At 38.9% G+C, this 19,388-nt stretch overlaps 1 protein-coding gene across 2 annotated transcripts in view; it reads right to left on the reverse strand.

Moving 5' to 3' along the window:
• Positions 1–19,388, reverse strand: part of FHIT (fragile histidine triad diadenosine triphosphatase) — a 418,605-nt gene that overhangs the window by 44,787 nt on the left and 354,430 nt on the right. The window lies entirely within an intron of this gene.

A 19,388-nucleotide genomic window follows, 5' to 3' on the forward strand; every position in this document is an offset into this window, starting at 1 on the left:
TAGCAAGGTCTAGTGCTCACACATAGCTTCCACAGTGGCATTTTCAAGCCGAGAATAACAGCAATGACACATTTAGACCTTGCTCATCTCCTTTCTATATCCAGCTTTACTTCTTTGCCCATCATCTGTAGTCTCTGTCAGCCTACTTCCAAGAAGATCCTGGTATATCAAACCAGGATTTAGCTACAATGCTTAACGTGTAGTCTTGTACACCTCAGAAGACCTAAACATATAAATGTTGTGCTTACTATTCAGACAGATCCAATAAAGCTGTAAACGAAGCAACTATGTGCCTAGGAATAAAGCTAAGTGAAATAGCAAGTGTTTATAAGATCAAAACCTAAACCACCAGCTCCAAAAACATGGAATCCGTCACTCTGGCACATCTGGTCATTCAGTGGCCAGAAGTGAGCTTGATTCTGATGTAGAATCCCAGCAAATAACCTACAGATAATTTAAAGCCCTCAATGGGCTCAAGTTGCTTACTAAATTACTGGTGGGACTGTGTATGGTGGCTGAACAGCCATCTCTGGCATCAACTATGGAAAGCAGTAAATGCAAGCTCTCCAGTGCACCCAAACAAAACAGCATGCAAAGAATTAGTAGCAATACAGATTCACTTTCCTGGCTACCTCCTTCTAGATTTTGACTCCAGACATTTCATTTTAACAACTGACACTTTAGGCATCTTGGTGTTACCACCTCTGAGTAGCCAACTCAGATAAGCAAGTAAGCAACTCTTAAACATTTTAAATCAGATGTTATTTTATGCTCGGTTTTGAGGATGGCAGGTCATTATAATGAGCTTGCATTACAAATGCTGTATTAATTGCTACTGGGTTATACTTATATCAACATGACAGTCCAGGACATGAAATACAACATGAATGGGTGCACTAAAAACCAACAAATCAAACACCAATAATCTGTCTTCAGGTTGACGACAGGATAGTGCTGGCTTCTATGAAATAGCTCTCAGAAAAGAGTTAGATTATTCATCTATAGCCTAACCTGGCATTTAAATAAACATCAGTTAACTATTAAAATTCAGGTATCATTTATTTGCTTTGATTTTACTTTTCAAATAAAATTAGTGTACCGTGCTTTAAAAAGCATGTGAATGTCGTGCATGTACAATGCATGTGTAATACAAATAGAGACCAATCCATGACCAAAATAACTTCATGGTTTCCTAATGAATTTAGGATACTGTCAGACACAATCCTTTGCTTGGACCATCATGCTGAGATGCCAGTTGAGATCCCCAGACTGAGCAAGAGCAGTCAGAGCAGTCTAGATCTGAACACTTTGAAAGGGATTAAGGCTTCCCAAGAGTTATGGGCAAGAACACAGCATTGTTCCTTCTGACACTCAGAGTAAACTCCATCCAAAACTACAGGAAAAAAAAAACAACCAAAAAAACAGTATTTATCAAATCAGAAGCAAGATACAAACAATCATGGCTAGGTGCAATTACAATTTTGAAAAAAGAAATCACCAGCCACAAATAATGCACTGTAGGTAACCTACTGCTTTTATTCAATCTGATAGAGCAGAAAAAGCCCTGGCAAAAGAATGAAGACATCCCATCTTGAGATTTATTTGCATGGACCCAACTGGTGGGTGAGATCATGTAAGAACCAATTTTTCTGCCTTACTTGAAAAAAAAGGTTACGTAGAGACTAAAATTCATTAGCTGAGGCTTCCAGAAAGTCTTAAACAAAACTAAATCATACCTACAATTCACCCAGTGCACATACACATCTGATCAAGGGGTGGGGGTAAAAGTTGCCATCATGAAGAAATTACTTAATACTGGCTTTTGCTTCAAAGTATATCACATTTTTAAGACACTGGGACTAACATTAATTCATTTACTAACTAGGTTAATAAAAATTGCTGTAGCCATGAGCTCTATTAAAAGTCCATAATGTTACTTTAATGGAGGAAAACTAATAGAATTCTTTTGGAAGTTCTCCATAAAATTAATATTGTAGAATTTTAGTGGTTGTGTTAAATTAAAAAAAAAAAATCTTAACAGACCTAACAATATAATTAAAACAAATTAAAATAATTACTTTCTCTAAGAGGAAGTATTTACATTCCAAGCATCTTAAGGGACTTCATTCTTCAAAGAATTTGGAAACAATGCTCATTATTCAGCACAGCCAAGTGGGAATTGGCTATCTGGCATCCACACAGAGAAGATCTGCCAATTTGCAACTACTGTAGCACTCACTCGGAGCCTCTCTGTCTAAACCACTTTGCATGGCAGACATCCAGAACCTTGACCTGCAATACAAACCACATCCTTGTCAAGAATCTTCCTGGTTGGAAAGCACTAAACTTACCCAGCAACCAAGGCAAAAAGGCAGACAACTGTAAGACAAGTATTGTATCAGATATTGGCTCATACCATGTTTCTCTCAGCACCACTCAGAAATATACAATTCCCTTGGTTTTATTATATAAATTATACAAAACCCTCTTTTTTCCCAGGTTATCCTGTATTATTTCTGTGGCTAACTGCTAACTCATGGTCTATGCACATATGCAGCTAAATGAAACCTTCCATTTCTTGGTATTTCCATTACTTGGTTGTAGGGTTAAAACCAGGTAATGCAGACAAGCTCATTGTGAGCCTCAGAAGGTTGTTGTGGTTTAAGATGCAGACAGCATTCAAAGTGCTGGAAGTAGCACATCCTGGAAAAAAAATCAAACATAGCACTGGAGGCAAAGCTTTTAGCAAACTCCTCTGGCTCTCAAGTTAGCAAGGAATGGTGCAGAAGTGCTATGCACTTTGTACACCTGGAAGAAACCCAGACTTAGAAGGTAACTTGATCTGGTCACCATCCTTAATTCCTGTTGGTGGGCAGAAAGCAAATTACAATATGGCTGCTTTGGCCAAAAGCAGCCATGGAGTCTATGATTGGAATCAAACCCCATAGAAGCACAGATGAATTTTGCCTTCACCTCACACAGGCATTTCTCAGGGGGTTTATGGAGAAAAGGAAAGCCCCGACTTGACAGAAGGGTACTGAAGCTAATTTACCTTCCTGTTGAACTCTGTAGGCTTCCAGTTCTTCTCCTAAATGAACTAGATGATGAATTTCTGATGATACCATTGTATTCTTAATATCCAATTACTATACATGGGCAATAGAAATTAATTATTTTGGATTTCTATTGCCCTATGAACATTATCACCAGTCTCAGGTTATAAGAGTACATTTTCCTTACATATCAAGGTTGATTATAAAAGGTGTTACCAGCACTGGTTCTGTACACCAGGCTGGAATGCACATGCCTGCATTAAAGTGATCAAAAATTCATGTCACACCCACAACTTCCTTACCCCTATCATACAAGGCTGAAGGAAAGGCTATCGATAGTGATAACCAAATTTTGCTTCTTGTTATTGAAATTGAGTTGGAATAGGTATTGGCAGAGATACATCATCATATCATAGTTGCGGCCAACACCGGAAGATTCCCCCAACCCTGCAATGTCTTGGCAAGGAGTTAAAGCCCTTCCACAGAAGCATTGGAAACTATTTCAACCATTACTTTACCAGACACATTAAAGGGCCAGATCCAAAGGACGTAAAGAAGCTCCAGGAAACTTTCCATAGTCTATAATGAGGCTTGTATCAGGCTCCAGGTCCCAGGCAGCCATCCCTAGTTTTGGTATTCATGTTTGCTAAAATTACAAAAACGTCCTTTCATTCCAGAGAATCTTATCAGAAAATTGATCTCTCTATATATAAAAGTCTTCAGCCAAGCAAAGTCCTTTCAGAAGTTTTATGGTTTCCTATCATTCTTTTCAAAACCCTCTGGAAACTGGAAAATATGCTGATACTGCTCTATGTTAAAAAGAATGGTTAAATAAAAAAATATAGTTCTCAAGTGTTTGCAAATATTCAGCCTTCCCCCATTTCTTTGGCAAAAATAGCAAAGGTTAATAGCTAATAGGTAAAAAAATAAATCAAAATAATTATTTACAGAAGTACCTATCTGAACATTATCTCAGTTTCTTATTTATAAGACCTACAACTCTACTCCCTCTAGGTATTTAAATTATCTAATGTAAATGTTATATATGAACAGCTCAGCAAGACCCTGTATTGTAACAGCATACCTTATTCCATGTAAAAGCAGATTGTCAGTTCCGGGACTGTAAATGTGTCAGACAATTTTATTGCTTTGCAGGTAGCAGAACACCCAATGTTCTTGTTCCCAAATGGTGATTGAGTGATAGCTTTTAATATTGTCTAATGATCACAAACATGTGGAGTCTTGTGTTAACATCTGGTTTATGGGTAAAGTTGTGCACAGAAACTACTCACAAAACAAATAACCCCCACCCTCCAAAAGCTAGCATTAACAAGACATGCTTTTTTATTACTGAGGAAAAAGTAGCAGGGCACACTGCAAATATTTCAAGGCATGTTTTATGTAGCATAACTAACTGAACAGACCACTTAGCTCAAAAGAGTTTATAGAAGTCACAAGCTCTAAAAGAGGAAAACACTTTGTCAGGACCACTGGAAGAAGCAAACAACCACAAAACTACATCTCGTAATTCTAAGCATGTCAAGACAAGGAGAGCTTTGCCTAAGGACAGCCTTAGCCAGTAAAATGTGAGGTCCAGGTAAGCTCAGGAAGGTAAAAACAAAGGTAAGCTGAAGGTAAAAATAAAAACACCATGCTGGTTATTCCATCCTTACAGCTTATTTTTCAGCAACGAGCATCACATAACATATAAAGCCTCAAGGACAATTTCCTTACTTGGTCAGAGCTACCTTTTACTTACAGTTCTTCTACAAAGCTGTATCAAACGGGCTCTGCTGTGGGCTTTCCAGCCTTTTCACATTTATTCCAGTATCCCAAAATTGCACCATTGTACATTTTTCCTTTAAACCATGTTTGTTTGTTCTACCCATACCTTTTTCTGTGGCACTAGACCTTTTCCTAGATGCTTAGATCTTTCCAGATGTGCATTCACAGCCCAGAGCCCTGTCACTGGTTTGACTTCCACAGGAATCACTGTCACAGCAGCTCTGCTCAGGGCTAAGAGGGCATGAAAACAAGCACCCCCAAAACACACCTTTGCCATAGCCCATTGCACACCTCAGGCCAGCTTGCACCTCTTGCTGGACTATTCTGGAAAGGGCAGGAAACATCTAAGACCCTGGGCTGCAGAAACTGCTCCACTGCAAAGATGCAAAAGATGAAAAGGAATTTATTGAAGTTGTTTAACAGAGCACCAAGGATCTTGTGGCCTTTTTGCAGGCATTTAGAGGGGAACCATCTTGTGCCCAAGAACCTTGTGAAATCCAGGTGAAGGGTGAGACTGCAAATCTCTGTTCTACAGCACTGAATTACAGTAAAGGAAATTCTCCTTTGAACAGAGGGTATACATAAGGCCTGTTCATTGTACATACCCCCTGTGCACCAACCCAGCAACAGCCTTGCAACAGGGCCACAGGAGCACTATAAATACCCACTGAAACAAGCAGGTTTAAGCCAAGACTGCACTGCTGGGCTAAGTGCTGTAGAGTCCTACAGGCTCTGTGAGCCTCTCCCAGTCCTCAAACCTTGTCTTTCAGACAAGCTTCAGAAGAGAAGCCAAGTGTGATTAATGCTATGAATAATATAGAGAACAGCCTTCAGCATCTTTGAAACTGTGCCATGGTTTAAGCCCAGCCTGTCACTCAGAAACACACAGCTGCTCTCTCACTCCCCCTGCCTTCCTTCCCCCCACCACTCCCAGAGGGATGGGGAGGAGAATCAGAAGAATGGAACTCCAAGGGGTTGAGATAAGAGTAGTTCAGTAACTAAGGTATAACACAAATCACTGCTGCTACCACCAATAATAATAATGATAAGGGGAATAACAAGGGAAGAGAATGCAACTGCTCACCACCCACTGACTGATACCCAGCCCAACCAAGCAGTGATCTAGCCCTTCCAGGTAACTGCCCCCAGTTTTACATCCTGGGCATGACATGCTGTGGCATGGAATACCTCTTTGGTTAGTTTGGGTCAGGTGTCCTGTCTCTGCTTTCTTCTCCCAGCTTCCCCTCCTCCCTGGCAGAGCATGAGACTCAGAAAGTCCTCGGTCAGACTAAACATTACTGAGCAACAACTAAAATCATCGGTGTTATCAGCACTGTTCCCAGGCTGAAAGTCAAAACCACAGCACTGCACCAGCTACCAAGAAGGAGAAAAATGACTGCTACTGCTGAACCCAGTTTACCTCTTTACCTGAAAGAGCAGGGCACTACTGCTTTTCCACCTGAGCAGCAAATAGCCCTTACTGGGTACTGCCTTCTTTCCCTGGACAGCAGGTTTCTCCAAATCCTTAAAATGCCATCACTGAGATTTGGACGAGACTCAGCATCGCTCTGCTCTAAACCCTAACATATGCATACATTCCTTTCCACACTCTTACCCCTGCAATTAATTGAAGATATATATATTTTAACATACCGGTTAATTGAACAGAGCCAAGTTATAAAACTTAAGAAATTTGCCACATTTATATACATAGTAACGAGATCAATTACTTTCAGCTCATGTAGACATATTGAGAACTAATGAGGTACTTAAAACATGCATGGAGAAAGTCTACTTTGTATTTCTATGCTGAAACTTAGAGCTTGTTAGGGATTTAGCTCTTTATCAGTTTGAGCTATGGCACTTACATTGATAGAAGGCCTGTTAGCGGTGGCTCCCAACTGCATTAAAAAGTCTTTTAATGCAGTTTTGTAGTGGCATACATCTCATTATAGTGCACAAATGGGCAAACACTGACGACCACGTTGTTGGAAAATACTTTGTCTGAGAACACAGCAAGCAGAACACTTATCCTTTGAAGGATAACATCCACCTCACTCATAATTTAAATAAGTAATCCAGAGACCCTTATAATAAAGAAACCTTTATGATTTTTTAAAGCTATTAAAAAATACCTACAAAGGTAAAGTGCCCAATTCTAAACTTGTTATCTTTACAGGTCACACTTTAACAACAAAACACTATTTCTCCCAATACAAAACATAGCAGTAATTTATTTCTTCAAAGAAATTGCACAGAGAGAACATTGACAACACACTACAGGAGCGGGGTAGGGGGAGGAAGGAAAGGAGAGCGAGAGAGAAACTGCATGGCTAAATTGCCGGCTGGGTTTAAACCATGACAACTTCATACACTAAGCTCTAGGTTATTACCTGGGAAGCCAATTTTCAGTCAGCGATTTCAACATCTGAGCACAGCTTTAGATACAGCTCCAGGCACATCTAAAGTTTCTCATTAAGTTAGACATGCAATGAAAATGTTGAAAGTTGTTTAAGGGTGAGAAGAAAAGGGATACAGATATAAATGCACAAGAAAGAAGCAGAGAAACCTTGGACTCTGGCATGGGGAGTTACAGCTGAAATCAGCTCAAGAAAGCCTCACCATACAGCAAGTCACACACCCACTTTCCATACAAGCATTCCGGCCAACCCACAGTAAAGATTTAAATCTTGCTATTCAGCAGATAAAACCAGCCTTTTATTAACTATAGTCTTGACCACATTTTCTGCCTATTAGGCCCTCTAGACATTCTATTTCCCTAGTCCTATATTAAATGACACCCTTTGTATGGAATAGCCTTCAGCCATCAGGCTTCCAGGCCAGCACACCATCTTTCCCTGAGGGACTCCTTCTCCCCTCCAAAACCCAACTCAACCGTGCATAAGAGGCTCTAAAGAGGAGCCACATGGACCACCTCTGCTTGGAGCAGAACTTTCAGCTCTGACCTTCAGCTGCTGAGGGAAAAGGGAAAAAACACTTACCCAGCCATGGTCAAGTGAAACAACCCTGAGGCAGCAGGAGAGCAACAACAAAAGCTGAGACTGCTGGATCAGGATTTAAATAGCTGGCTCTGGACCCAGCTGTAATCCTGCTGGGGTCACCTGCCTCCAGCACAGACTTGATTACCCAGCTGGGTGAAAACATGACCCTAAGGTAGGCAGGTCTGTTTTTATGAGGCAGCAAAGCAGCTTATCCCCTGATTCACTCCAGCTGCGGGTGCATCCAAGGCTGATGCTCCCCACCTGTGCCAGAATCACCCTGGAATTTCATCAGTCCCTACCTACCCCATCAGATCTGTGGGATTTTGTGGGGTTAGAGCTGGGCACTGGAACTCTTAAAACATGCATCAAGAAAGTCAACTTTCTATTTCTACGCTCTTAGTTTACAGTGAGAACTGGAAGCAGGTGTGTGGGTCCACTAGCTCCCTGGAGAAGATGACCATTATGAGCTATGCCTGGCTTTCATTTTCCTTATACTCAGTATGCATATACTCATATGTAGTATGTTTAGCCTGAATATACTGCTTTCTGTAGCACTGATCATACATTTGCTTTTCATTACAGTGCCTATAAGTAAATACAGAGAAATAAATAAGAGTACTTAGCACTTTAAGCCCATTAAAGCATTGGCAAAGTTTCACATGAGATGGTCTTTAAAGCTTGATGTATGGCAATAAAATTAGTTCAGAAAGAGCTGCATACAAACAATGCATGCCTTCATATAAAGCTGTGAAAAATATTTTGACTAGCACAGATTTTAAGGTAGACTTATTTATTGGAGTCATGCTTCAGTAATTTACAAAACAGAATCTGATAAACAGGAGTGTCAGATGCTTGCAGAAAGGAAGTCCAATGTGCACTGATTTCAGCTGATGAGTTGGAAACCACATTAGGCTCATATCAAAGATTTATACCCAATGTTGGGGAATTGCCACGCTTTACAGAAACTGACAGCTAAGGAAGTAAAATTAAAAATAAGTGGAGAAGTGCACTGAAAAGATTATCTAAAATATATAATATGAAAGCAATATCAAACAACTAAGTGTTAATTCTTTTAAAAAATCTATGAGCATCAAGTTTGAATTAAAACTAATATATGATGTTTAAATTCTGCTCCTGGACTACGTGTGTCAGAAAAAACATGAAATCTGTATCTGTGATCCAGTTAGCACTAATAGATACATTTTTCCCAGAGAGCGATGCAAAAGAAAAACAGTTTCATGAAAGCCTCCACTTCTTATTTATAGCTTTATGCAATTTTTATCTCATATCCTTCTTCCTGTCCTTTAATTGAAAAGCAAAATTTATACATAAGAGCAACAGTGCAATGAGAGATGGTGCCTGTAAATTGGATTTGAGTCTCTGAAGTGAACTGAGTCACATGAATGATGCAGTGCTCTAGTTGTGGTGTGCTCTCTGCTGTCTGGTTAATGATATTGTGAGACAAAGGCACAGGACCAGGAGGAAGCAAGCTTAGCTAACTCACTCCTACCCTGTTTTGAAGTGGTGACTATAGTGGACCCAATTCACACAGACCAAAGAAGAACAGGAGATCTTAATCTCTGGAAATTGTAAAATGCATCGTATACTTTTAATAAATATTAAAGGCTTATGTCTTCTGACAAGACCTTGGGCTTAAGAAAATAGATTGCTTTACCTTTTCGTATCAAATAAAATGTTTCAAATAGTCAATTTGCATTGGTTCTCCGTTTACACCTGGACTATCGCTCAGCCTGTCTCACATGAGGAAAGTCCTATTCATACATTCTCATTGTCCATATAATTAATTCTCATTACAAATTGAAGCCTGTGCAGTCATATTAAAGTCCATTTATGTTCTGATATGTACATAGGCGTTAATTCAGATCATATTCCTCTAATTGCACAAATTAATTGCTCTCTGATGAATTTTACACCACATCCTTTCTGGAAGTACACTGAAAAGGTCAACAACACAAACACTACCCTGTTCAACATGCTTTGAAGATTATATTTAATTAGGAGTTTTTACAATTAGCACATATTGTAAGTTTTCCATTCTATGAATTAATAAGATCCATTTGTATTTATTTACCCTGCCAAACATATTCATGTACCACCCAACTGCTATTGTTAATGGACTATTTCAGCTCACTAAGGATGATGGGATGTCATCATCACTTGATATTTTTCTCAGCCAAAGGTCTCCTTCTACCTGGAAGTTTATCCCCTGTATCTGCAGCCTGACCAGAACTCTTGGGACAGAAAAGAAATATGAATGAGCTGATATTTAACATCACAGATATCACTATGCCTTTGTGCATGTGCAAAAAATGATAATGTGAGGAGAAACTACCAAGGTATGGGGCACTCTGTGGCGACCGCTGTCCATAGCCACTAAGCAAAGGAGAGGCACAAACCTAATGCATTTCTGAGTCTGACAGAAGTCACATTTTTCTCATGCAGAAGGGTATAGATAACAGATTAGTATTCCAGGTACTGGCTGATTTTCAGCTCTTCTCTGAAAGCTACACATGCACTTGTACCCCTAGAGAGCAATATAAGAGCAAGACTGTCAAGCTTCATCTTTGCTGTAGACTAATTACAAAACCTATGAGCCTTGTCTGCAAAACCAGGTTTCCTTTGCTGCCTACCCACACTGTCTTAACAATATGGGGGATATTTTAGTATGGTAACAGATATGCTTAGTTTCTGGGTCTCTTTAAAACAACAGAACAGGATGGGGACGGTATCTGCAGCATCATCATGAGGAAAATGTGCTGGCAATGTGCTAAGTGTACCTCAAATTAAGTAACTGCTGAAATCACAACCGTTAGTTTGTTGATCTGAATTTTACCTAGGATAAAACATAGAGAGAAGAAAACATTTAAAAAAATAAAAAAGGAGTAATAATGAAACCGAGGTTTGGTTGTCATCTCTTGGGACAGGATCTCTAACACTCCAACACAAACATACATGGCTGGATTGAAAGCCCATTGCTCTCAGGAAGATTTGATTACTTTACAAACACAAGAAGCATCATTCCTCAAAAACCTGCCTTCCAGAGTGTACCTGGGGCTTTCACATCACCATTCATTTAGGGTAGCAACTACCAACATAGCCTGTCCCACAGCAACAGCATATCAAACTTCATTTAGAGAATGGCTCATCCATAAGTCTGCTGTCTGAGTATGCCCAAAACTGCCTGGAGAACTAACGGCTAGTTGAATAATCAGGTTTTAATATTCCTGAGCTGCCACCACATGGACCGTTTCACTGGATTGGATTCACACATACCCCACAGAGCCATTTGTGTATCTACTTGTACATCCTCAGGCATGTTCTGTGCCGATTTGCTCACTCTCTTGGATACAGGACCTCTTTGGAACACAAAGAGCTAATTATAAATATAGATAACAATAAAAAGTCTTTTGTCCTTCAAGACGAATTTTCTTTGAACCTAAATATGACATCAATGATGTCAATAAAACAATCCCTCGCCATCAAGGAAAACATGAATCATGTCTCTCATTAGAATTGTTTCATTAAATCCTTCTTTATTGTCCCAGGAAATTCAGGAAAAAGTGAAATTCCATCCACTGCTCAGCTACAACCCCTGTGACATGACATCTAATTGACCTTGACATTTGAGAGCTTCACAAGATGGCAAATTACGAAGAGGACCAAGAAGTCAGCCAGGTTAAGAGAAGTCAAATAATGAATAGCAAGAAGGGCGACACAGCCAACAGTATGGAAATGAGGAATTGTATTTAAGCCAACATATTGCATTATGCATGAAAAGGTGAGCACTAGCAAATAGTTTAAGAAATCTGTCTACAATTAATGAATCCTAAATAGCTTTGTTAATGTAGGTCAAATTCCATCTTCTTGTGGGAATTTGACATTTACTAATATGTCCCTGGATGAATTATTCAAAGAAGCTATATTTAATATATATACAAAATTGTATTGAGTATGCTCCTCACAAAGGCTGTATTATACTTGTATTACAAAATCTATAGGGGCCACTTAATTTTTAATCCAGTAATCATTAATCAAACAGTATTTAAATCATACTCTAATATATCTAAACCCAAATGTTATGCAGAAGACTGCAAAATATTGTTTTATTTGTAGCCTGTAGCACAATATCATCACCCATCACAGAGCAGGTATTCAAAGTCCGTCTTTTGTTCTTCTAAAATATAAACCTGGTATCAATTCCCACTGTGAAGAAAAACTATGATTAGTAATTAAATTACAGTGCATTAAACTTACTTAACTGAAGTTCACCAGCTGGGAAAATGCTATGCCTCTGGGCTTAACAATAACTCCTAATCTTGCCATTGCCTCTACCTATTTTTTTAAGTTGTATTAGAATTTTCTGTATTGGAATTTCATTAAAAATGGTAATGTCATTACTCCTGTTAATGCTTAAAACCAACACCATAATCCTGAATTTTAATTAGTAATTATAATTAATCATTATTTCATTAATGAAATGTTTAGTTGCTAATTGTCTTTGAGCACCCCAGTCCCTAGGCTTGTAAGCATTTCACAACATTTAATTTCTCACAGTTTCTGATGAAGTGGAACTGTCAACCTTATTCCCTTTAAACACTTTCATACGGTGCAGTACTTTGGGCCTTTTATTTACTATTTGTACCTGTCCAAATGGATGGCTTCAAGTCCTGATTAGTGTTTCATTAATGGAGAAACAAACACCTCAGTTACGCAGCAAACAACATAGAGATATCTGGAAGGTAAAATCAGTTCATCCAGGCTCCTTCCACTCCATTTGCTGTAAGTGTAGCTGTAGATCTTAATTTTCTACTATCTCAAAGTCTGGGTGACATTCAGCAACATAAGGAATGGCCCAAATCAGCACCAGTGCTGCCTTCAGAGGAAGAGTGGATGTGGGAGGGTCTCATGGTCTTCATGGGCATGGGAGACTGTGACACAACTATGACAGTTGGTGTGTTTGGAATGATCTCGAGCCAGTCTAGGTAGATGTAAAGACATGTAGACACAAGTGAAAATGTAATCTGCTTTTAGAAAACCTGGCTCAACCCTAGAATGACTGCAAGAGCAAAGACCCAGTGTGACATCTGGGATCAGCACACCATGAATGTTTAAAGACAGAACAATATTTAGATCTCTGGATTTCCTGAACCAGGTTCCTTTAATAAGTTAGTCATAAAAGTGTAAAAGTGATTAACAGTTATTATATGTATGCTACAGACATGAATATTATGCATTAAGCATAGTCCTAAATACAAGAAAAGAAAGCTTTAGAGATTATTGCAAGTCACAATGATAATTGTTTTTTGAAGCTGTGGGGCTGTGTAACAACTGGCTTTCTGATGAACAAATATATCATTGCTAACACTAATATATTCATCTTTAATTTATAAAATGGAACTCAGTAGAGTGTAGCCAACTTGATCTGCAAAAGGAGCTGTGAATCTTACAGGGCATGACTGATACTCTGCGTTACCATTTCCTGAGTTAAGGTTCACAGGTTACTGACAGCCCTTGCTGAAAACCTTATCTGGTCCACAGAGACATAACACCTTTTGGGTATTTTTAATTTAATACTCCCTGATAAGGCTGCATGTTATCCCTAAGAAATTTTGAGTACTAACAAATGGATGCTGGCCCAAAAGCCTGGAAAGTCAGAGTCCTGGGTTTATGCTGGTGCCGTTGTTATGCTGAGCCAATAATCACTGCATAAAATCTCAGAAATTCAGAATAAGAATTAACCTGAGGTTTTGGTGCAAATCTGATGTTTTTGTTTCTGCACAGAGATCTTTTTGTTCCAGGAGAAGTAAAATAACAGAAATACCAAGCATTTTTAAACCCATGCATTTTTTTGGTATAACAATAAAATAGTATTCCTGTAAATTATACAGATTAAGTGTCTACTTATGTTGTGAGCACACACACACACAAAGGTGGGGGGGTGAATACTTCTGTAAATTATTTTCTGCTTATTTTACCCTGACTATTCTTTAATATGTCTAATCATACGCAGTCTGTTCTAATGAAGAACAAAGGACATATTTTCTCCTTTTCAGAATACAATCCTAGACATTTGATGGCTACCCAAGAGAGGGTCAGCGAAAATGTCCAGAAATATGGTGGGATATATACATAAACAAGGGCTGGATTTTGAAAGGGGCCTATGGTGCTCAGGGCGGTACCTCCCTCAGTTGGTGCTCAATTCCACTGGCACAAGTTGAAGTTGGAGTATCTGTCTTAGGGCGGAAGGTTCAGAATACAAATCTCGGCCCCAGTGCACACAAGGACAAGAACTGCATGAAATACAGTAACAGAAAATAGACTTCCTCATGGTTCACCATCTGGATATTATCTAATTATTAATTAGGAGACAGGAGATTTGCAGGAAGCTACCTCTCTTTAAGGTGTGGTCTACCCAGGAATAGCTGACAACACGCAAATTCAAACCCATGATGCTTGCAGACATAGACACTTAATTGAGATTTATACCACAGTTTCTTAGCTGTACAGGAAATACACATGCAGAAAAGCCAAGAGCATTTTTCTGTGTTATGGTGGCTGAAGGATGATAGAACTACACTTCTGCTTACTGCACCTCTAAGAGCAACTGGGATGTTGTGCTCCATATAATGTTATGTTACTAACGTAGTACTTGATTCAGTCAGAGAAATTCTTAAAAGATCATTTTGAAGCAGATGGGGGATCAATAGTTTCCTGTACAGTCTGTACTCTCTATAGACCAAATAGTATTCATACATCTGAAGTTTAGCAGATGGTGTTTTTGCATTAATTTTCTAAACTACCAACTGTAGGATACTCTGTTTTCAGAAAACCAGTTGCCTTAAGGCTTGAATTTCTGAAAGGATTTAAAATGTTTTCATGTGTTGTAAGCACACCTCTTTCTCAGGTTTTCTCTCCCAAAGGTGCCGTTCTAATTTTGGATTTCACAAAAAGGAGTTGGCACCAGGCTCAGACATGTGGGTTCATACTGTTTGTAACAGGAGGGTGGATTATGGCTGCAGCAGTTCACTGGAGGCTGTTTGCTCCGTTCTGTCTGGCCACAGAACCAACCCTCTGCCATCACAGTACCTTGCTGCTTAGCAGGAAGGAAACCAAACTGGTGGGTGGAAAGTACAATAAAACCATTCAACGCACTCGCAAGATGCCAAGGACCATTTCCTTCTGTTTCGAATCAGTCTCCAAAGCCCACTCCACACCTGTTTTTCATCTATCTGCACTTCTTTTCTGGTTTCAATTATTTATGTAAACAAAAGAAAACTTGTGAAATGATGAGAACTCATGGCACCTCCCAATATTTTAAAATTATTGGATTCTTCTCTTCTGGCCAGCTATCACAAGCATATCCATTTGACTATGGATATATGTATCAGGGTAGAAAGAGTCACGTGAAGGTCACTCTTCATGTATTTCATTTGAGTTCATAAAGAACCCTCCAAAACTGAGAAGTCTTTGATATATACCAAAGGGGGGGCGGGTGGGGGTGGCTAGAGAACTTCAAAGAAGAATAAAAAACCTCCTACTTTGCACCTGCGTTAACCGCAGTTAGTATGTATTATTTATCATCCTCACCTCACTTCTGCATTACTCTAAGCATGTAATAGTCATTCAATTTAGCTTTTCAGTTTGGTCAGCCTGCCAGGAAGAAGTTATCTTGCCTTCACCTTCTCTAGCCCTCTTCTGAACGTAAATACTGTGTGACTGCTAATTTGTTGATTTATACAAGGTTTAATCCACTAGAGTCATAAAATATTAAAGGAATCTTTCTCCAGTAAATTTACAGCTAAATAAAATCATAGCTCTCAAGATTGCAGGGAACTAGAGTGACATTTTATTTGCCTGAAATGTATTTTCTGATTCAGTGAGGTGGACTGGCATGGGCAGCTTGCTTAGCTAAACTGCAACGTATGCGGTGTGCCTGACCTGGTATCTTCCTGAGAGAGAGAATTTGTTCCCTTATTTCACAAAATGAAGCAGCTAATGCCCTCAACTCATCTTTTATTGTTACTAATATATAATTGCAGTGAATGAGCAGATAGTTTCCACTATAATTAATGCAAAATAAGGAACAGAAAAACCTGAACTGGTGCAAGATGGAAACTTGGCTGACTTTGGCTGAAAATACATCCCCAAGCAACCTGCAAAACATTGAAATGAGATCTCTCCTTCCGCCTTCCAATTAGCAACTAATGGAGTTGGTATCCATGTCTACTACAAAGTGAAGACTATGATGTAAATACCCAAAAGACTAGACAAAGGATATTAAGTTTCCTACAGCACATCTCCAAACACTGTATATATTAGTAAATAATTTTGCTGCTACCCGAAGTCGAGGCAGCACGCCTTGAAGATAAAAATCAAAAGGCAACAGGAGGTCTGGGTGACAAGTATTTCTGGAGATCCCTTTAAATACCTAAAAATAAGATTAAAGAATGAGTCAAATATCTGTATTTGTTGCAACAGATTATTCGAGTATGAGAGAAAAATATTAGAGAGTGTAAGCTCAATGAACATTAAAATATGCAGATTATCAATGGGAAAACTAACAGCTTATATTTGTAAAGATATTTATTGAGCAGTCTACATTTAAAAATGATTATTTTCAATAACATGTGATTCCTAAGAGAACAAAATCTTTTTATAACAAGAATGTTTTAGCTTGGAATAAGAGTTGTTCCTGAGCAGGATTTGGAGACCTTTACTGACAAAGTTAAAAATGATTAAAGATTTTAAATCTCCACGTGTGGTTTTCTAGAAACCATCATAGCACAGCTTTGCTGCTTTTCAGCCTACACGGCAGAACAACCAGTCCTTGAAGAAGACCAATTAAAAACCAGTCCCACAGATCCTCTCTTTTCTATGCAATTTCCAGAATCTGGCAGTTTCTGAATCCCCAAACTTTGCAGTATTGCAGAGAATCTGTTCAAAGTTTGCCTGTGTTGCTCCAGATAATCTCTTTGATGTAACAAAACCAAATCACAAAACAAAAAAAGAGATCTGGTCTCTCTGAGGCATTTTAAAAAGGGGATTAAAAAATTACCATCTTTAGCTGCTCTTCTAATAGCAAGCCTGTATCTGAAGGAATAATCTCCCTGCCTCTTCATCACAGAAACAAGAGTGTTTCCTTAAGGATATAGCTCCATGGGTATAATCTGATTTACAACTGAGATCACTCAAAACACTGGCACTAGCGATTATTTAACCACACTCTCATCTCACCATCAGGCTTGGGATTATGTAATAAAAATCCACCGCATTTCAAGCTCCATAATGTATTATTTTCAATAGTTAGTTCAACTCATTACTGACCCATAGGAAATCATATTGTTAAACTGAGGTATTTGAGGTTTATACAAATGTTCAAATGTAGCATATAAAGCCTGTTGTTTCCTTCCATCTTGAGATTTTCCTATTCTCTTCCTGTATGCTGGTGTTTCTGTACCCATCACATGGGAAGCACTGTGTCAGCTGGTAAATCAGCTATATCGCTTCTTAAAACCGAGTTTCTCACTATGTTTTCTTCTAGTGCATCTTTTAAAATCTACACAGTTTAACCATCATCCATCCTCCTGCAGGTCAGCAAGCAGGCTCCACTGCCTGTCACATTAGGTTAATTTATCACCATTCACTTCCCTCTCAGACCTTGCCTCTTTTCATAACAGATGTTCCTATAAGCTCTTTTTCTTTCTCCTCAACCTGCACAGGAACTTGCCATACTTTCTGCAAACCTCAGTATGGCATCAGGTGTAGCTCTGAATTCAGCTGCTGGCTAAACTCTGCCTGCTTAAGCCAAAAAACCTGGATCAGTGCACCTCTGCTCTTGCCTTCATGAGTGGCTGCAAATCTGAGTAACCTCAATTCCATCCTTACATGATCCCATACTCCTCCCAAATGCAAGGTTTTCATTAACCCTAAAATTGTGTCCATTTAAGTTAATGAGAGTTTATACTTTTGGAGGGTTCAGCCATAGGTGTACATACAGGGGATGCTAACTTGTTATTCCAGACACTTCAGCTACCTACAGAGGTCCGATATGTGGCAGTGAAACTGCCAATACATACCTTAGGATTCAGTTCGCAGCTGTTGAGAATCCTGAAACTGTTTGAAACTTTCAGGAGCTCAGCTGCAGATTGACACATGTTTCAAGCACCACCTGCTGCTGTCGGTGCTTTCCTTGTGTTTTTCCTTCAACCAGTGATGTGATTTGGGTTTTTTAATTGAAGCCTTCCTTTTCTACTACAACAGCCATAGCTTGGTTAGACACCACTTCAATCATGCTGCCAGCACCTACTTACATACAATATTGCAACAAAGATGGTTGGAGCATCCAGAATTTGGGTTTCTTGCAATGGGATTTATCCACCAAAAGACTATCTTGGTTTATATGTTGCAGACTTTACACCTTCAGCTCTGTTTTGGCATGCCCCTCGTACATTTAATATTCATTCCCTTCATTCTTATCCTTACAGTTGTTGAGTTTATAAATCGTAATCTGTCTCTCTGGGATGGGGAGGTTGTATTGCGCTTTGTGTGAGTCATATAATTTATTAACAGTTTGCAAAAACATGAGATTGGAAAAAAGCTTTAATGCAGGGACACAGATTAATCATAGTTACCAAAGCGCCTTTTTAAAGTGGATAGCAACGAAACATACACACACACACTGCAGTTAAAATTTAAACTGCACTACTAGATTACTTTCCCCATTTATATATAAATTATGCATCTAAACAGAAGTGTTAATAATTTAAGTTATTAAGTTGCTCAGCTAACATCAGATCTTAATTAGCCTTTAGTATATCTGTAAAGTATAAACAGGTTGATTAGTACATGTAAATTTATTATATATCTTTTCAGCTCTTAGCAGAAAGTGAAAAATTGGGTTTTGCTCCATTGGGGTGTTCAGGTATCCCAATCACTGTGTAAAGCTGGAATTTTGTTGTTACGTTATCTTACAGGCAACAAACAGGAAAGAACAGAAAGGAATATTTAAACAAACTGAGAATTTTACAAGTAACAGGATTTGGCCATGTTCTGGGCTTTCACTGTGAAACATGCTCTGAGTGAACGAAGTAAAGATTTACTGCCATGGAACTAGCTGCAAGGAAATATCCTGGAGCAATATAGTGTGTTACAGCCAAATCAGAAGCAGGACCCCAAGTTCAGCAATGATGATTGGGAAATAATGATGATGGGAATCAATAATGATGATGGGAAAAAAGGCACTGATCTAAAAACTAAAAAAGTGTTTTGAAAGTTACTTCTTTTGCTTTCACAAACTCAGTTAGTTATACCAATAGTCACAGGCTCCTTCACTGCTTCCTGACCTGCATGGCTGCTTGCAGTGGACCTTCCTTTATTTACACATCACATATTTCTCATTCAGCTTTGAGTTTTATATGGGGGTGCAGCGGGTTAGGAAGTTGAACTATAAATGAGTATGGTAGGCACATATGCACCTCATCGTTGCAGTTCCCCATCCTTGACACCTCCAGCCACACACCCTGCGGAA

This window comes from Pezoporus wallicus, unplaced genomic scaffold (assembly GCF_028554395.1).
Source record: "Pezoporus wallicus isolate ANWC-B61680 ecotype Strahan unplaced genomic scaffold, APGP_CSIRO_Pwel_v1 contig_8714, whole genome shotgun sequence".
NCBI lineage: Eukaryota > Metazoa > Chordata > Aves > Psittaciformes > Psittacidae > Pezoporus > Pezoporus wallicus.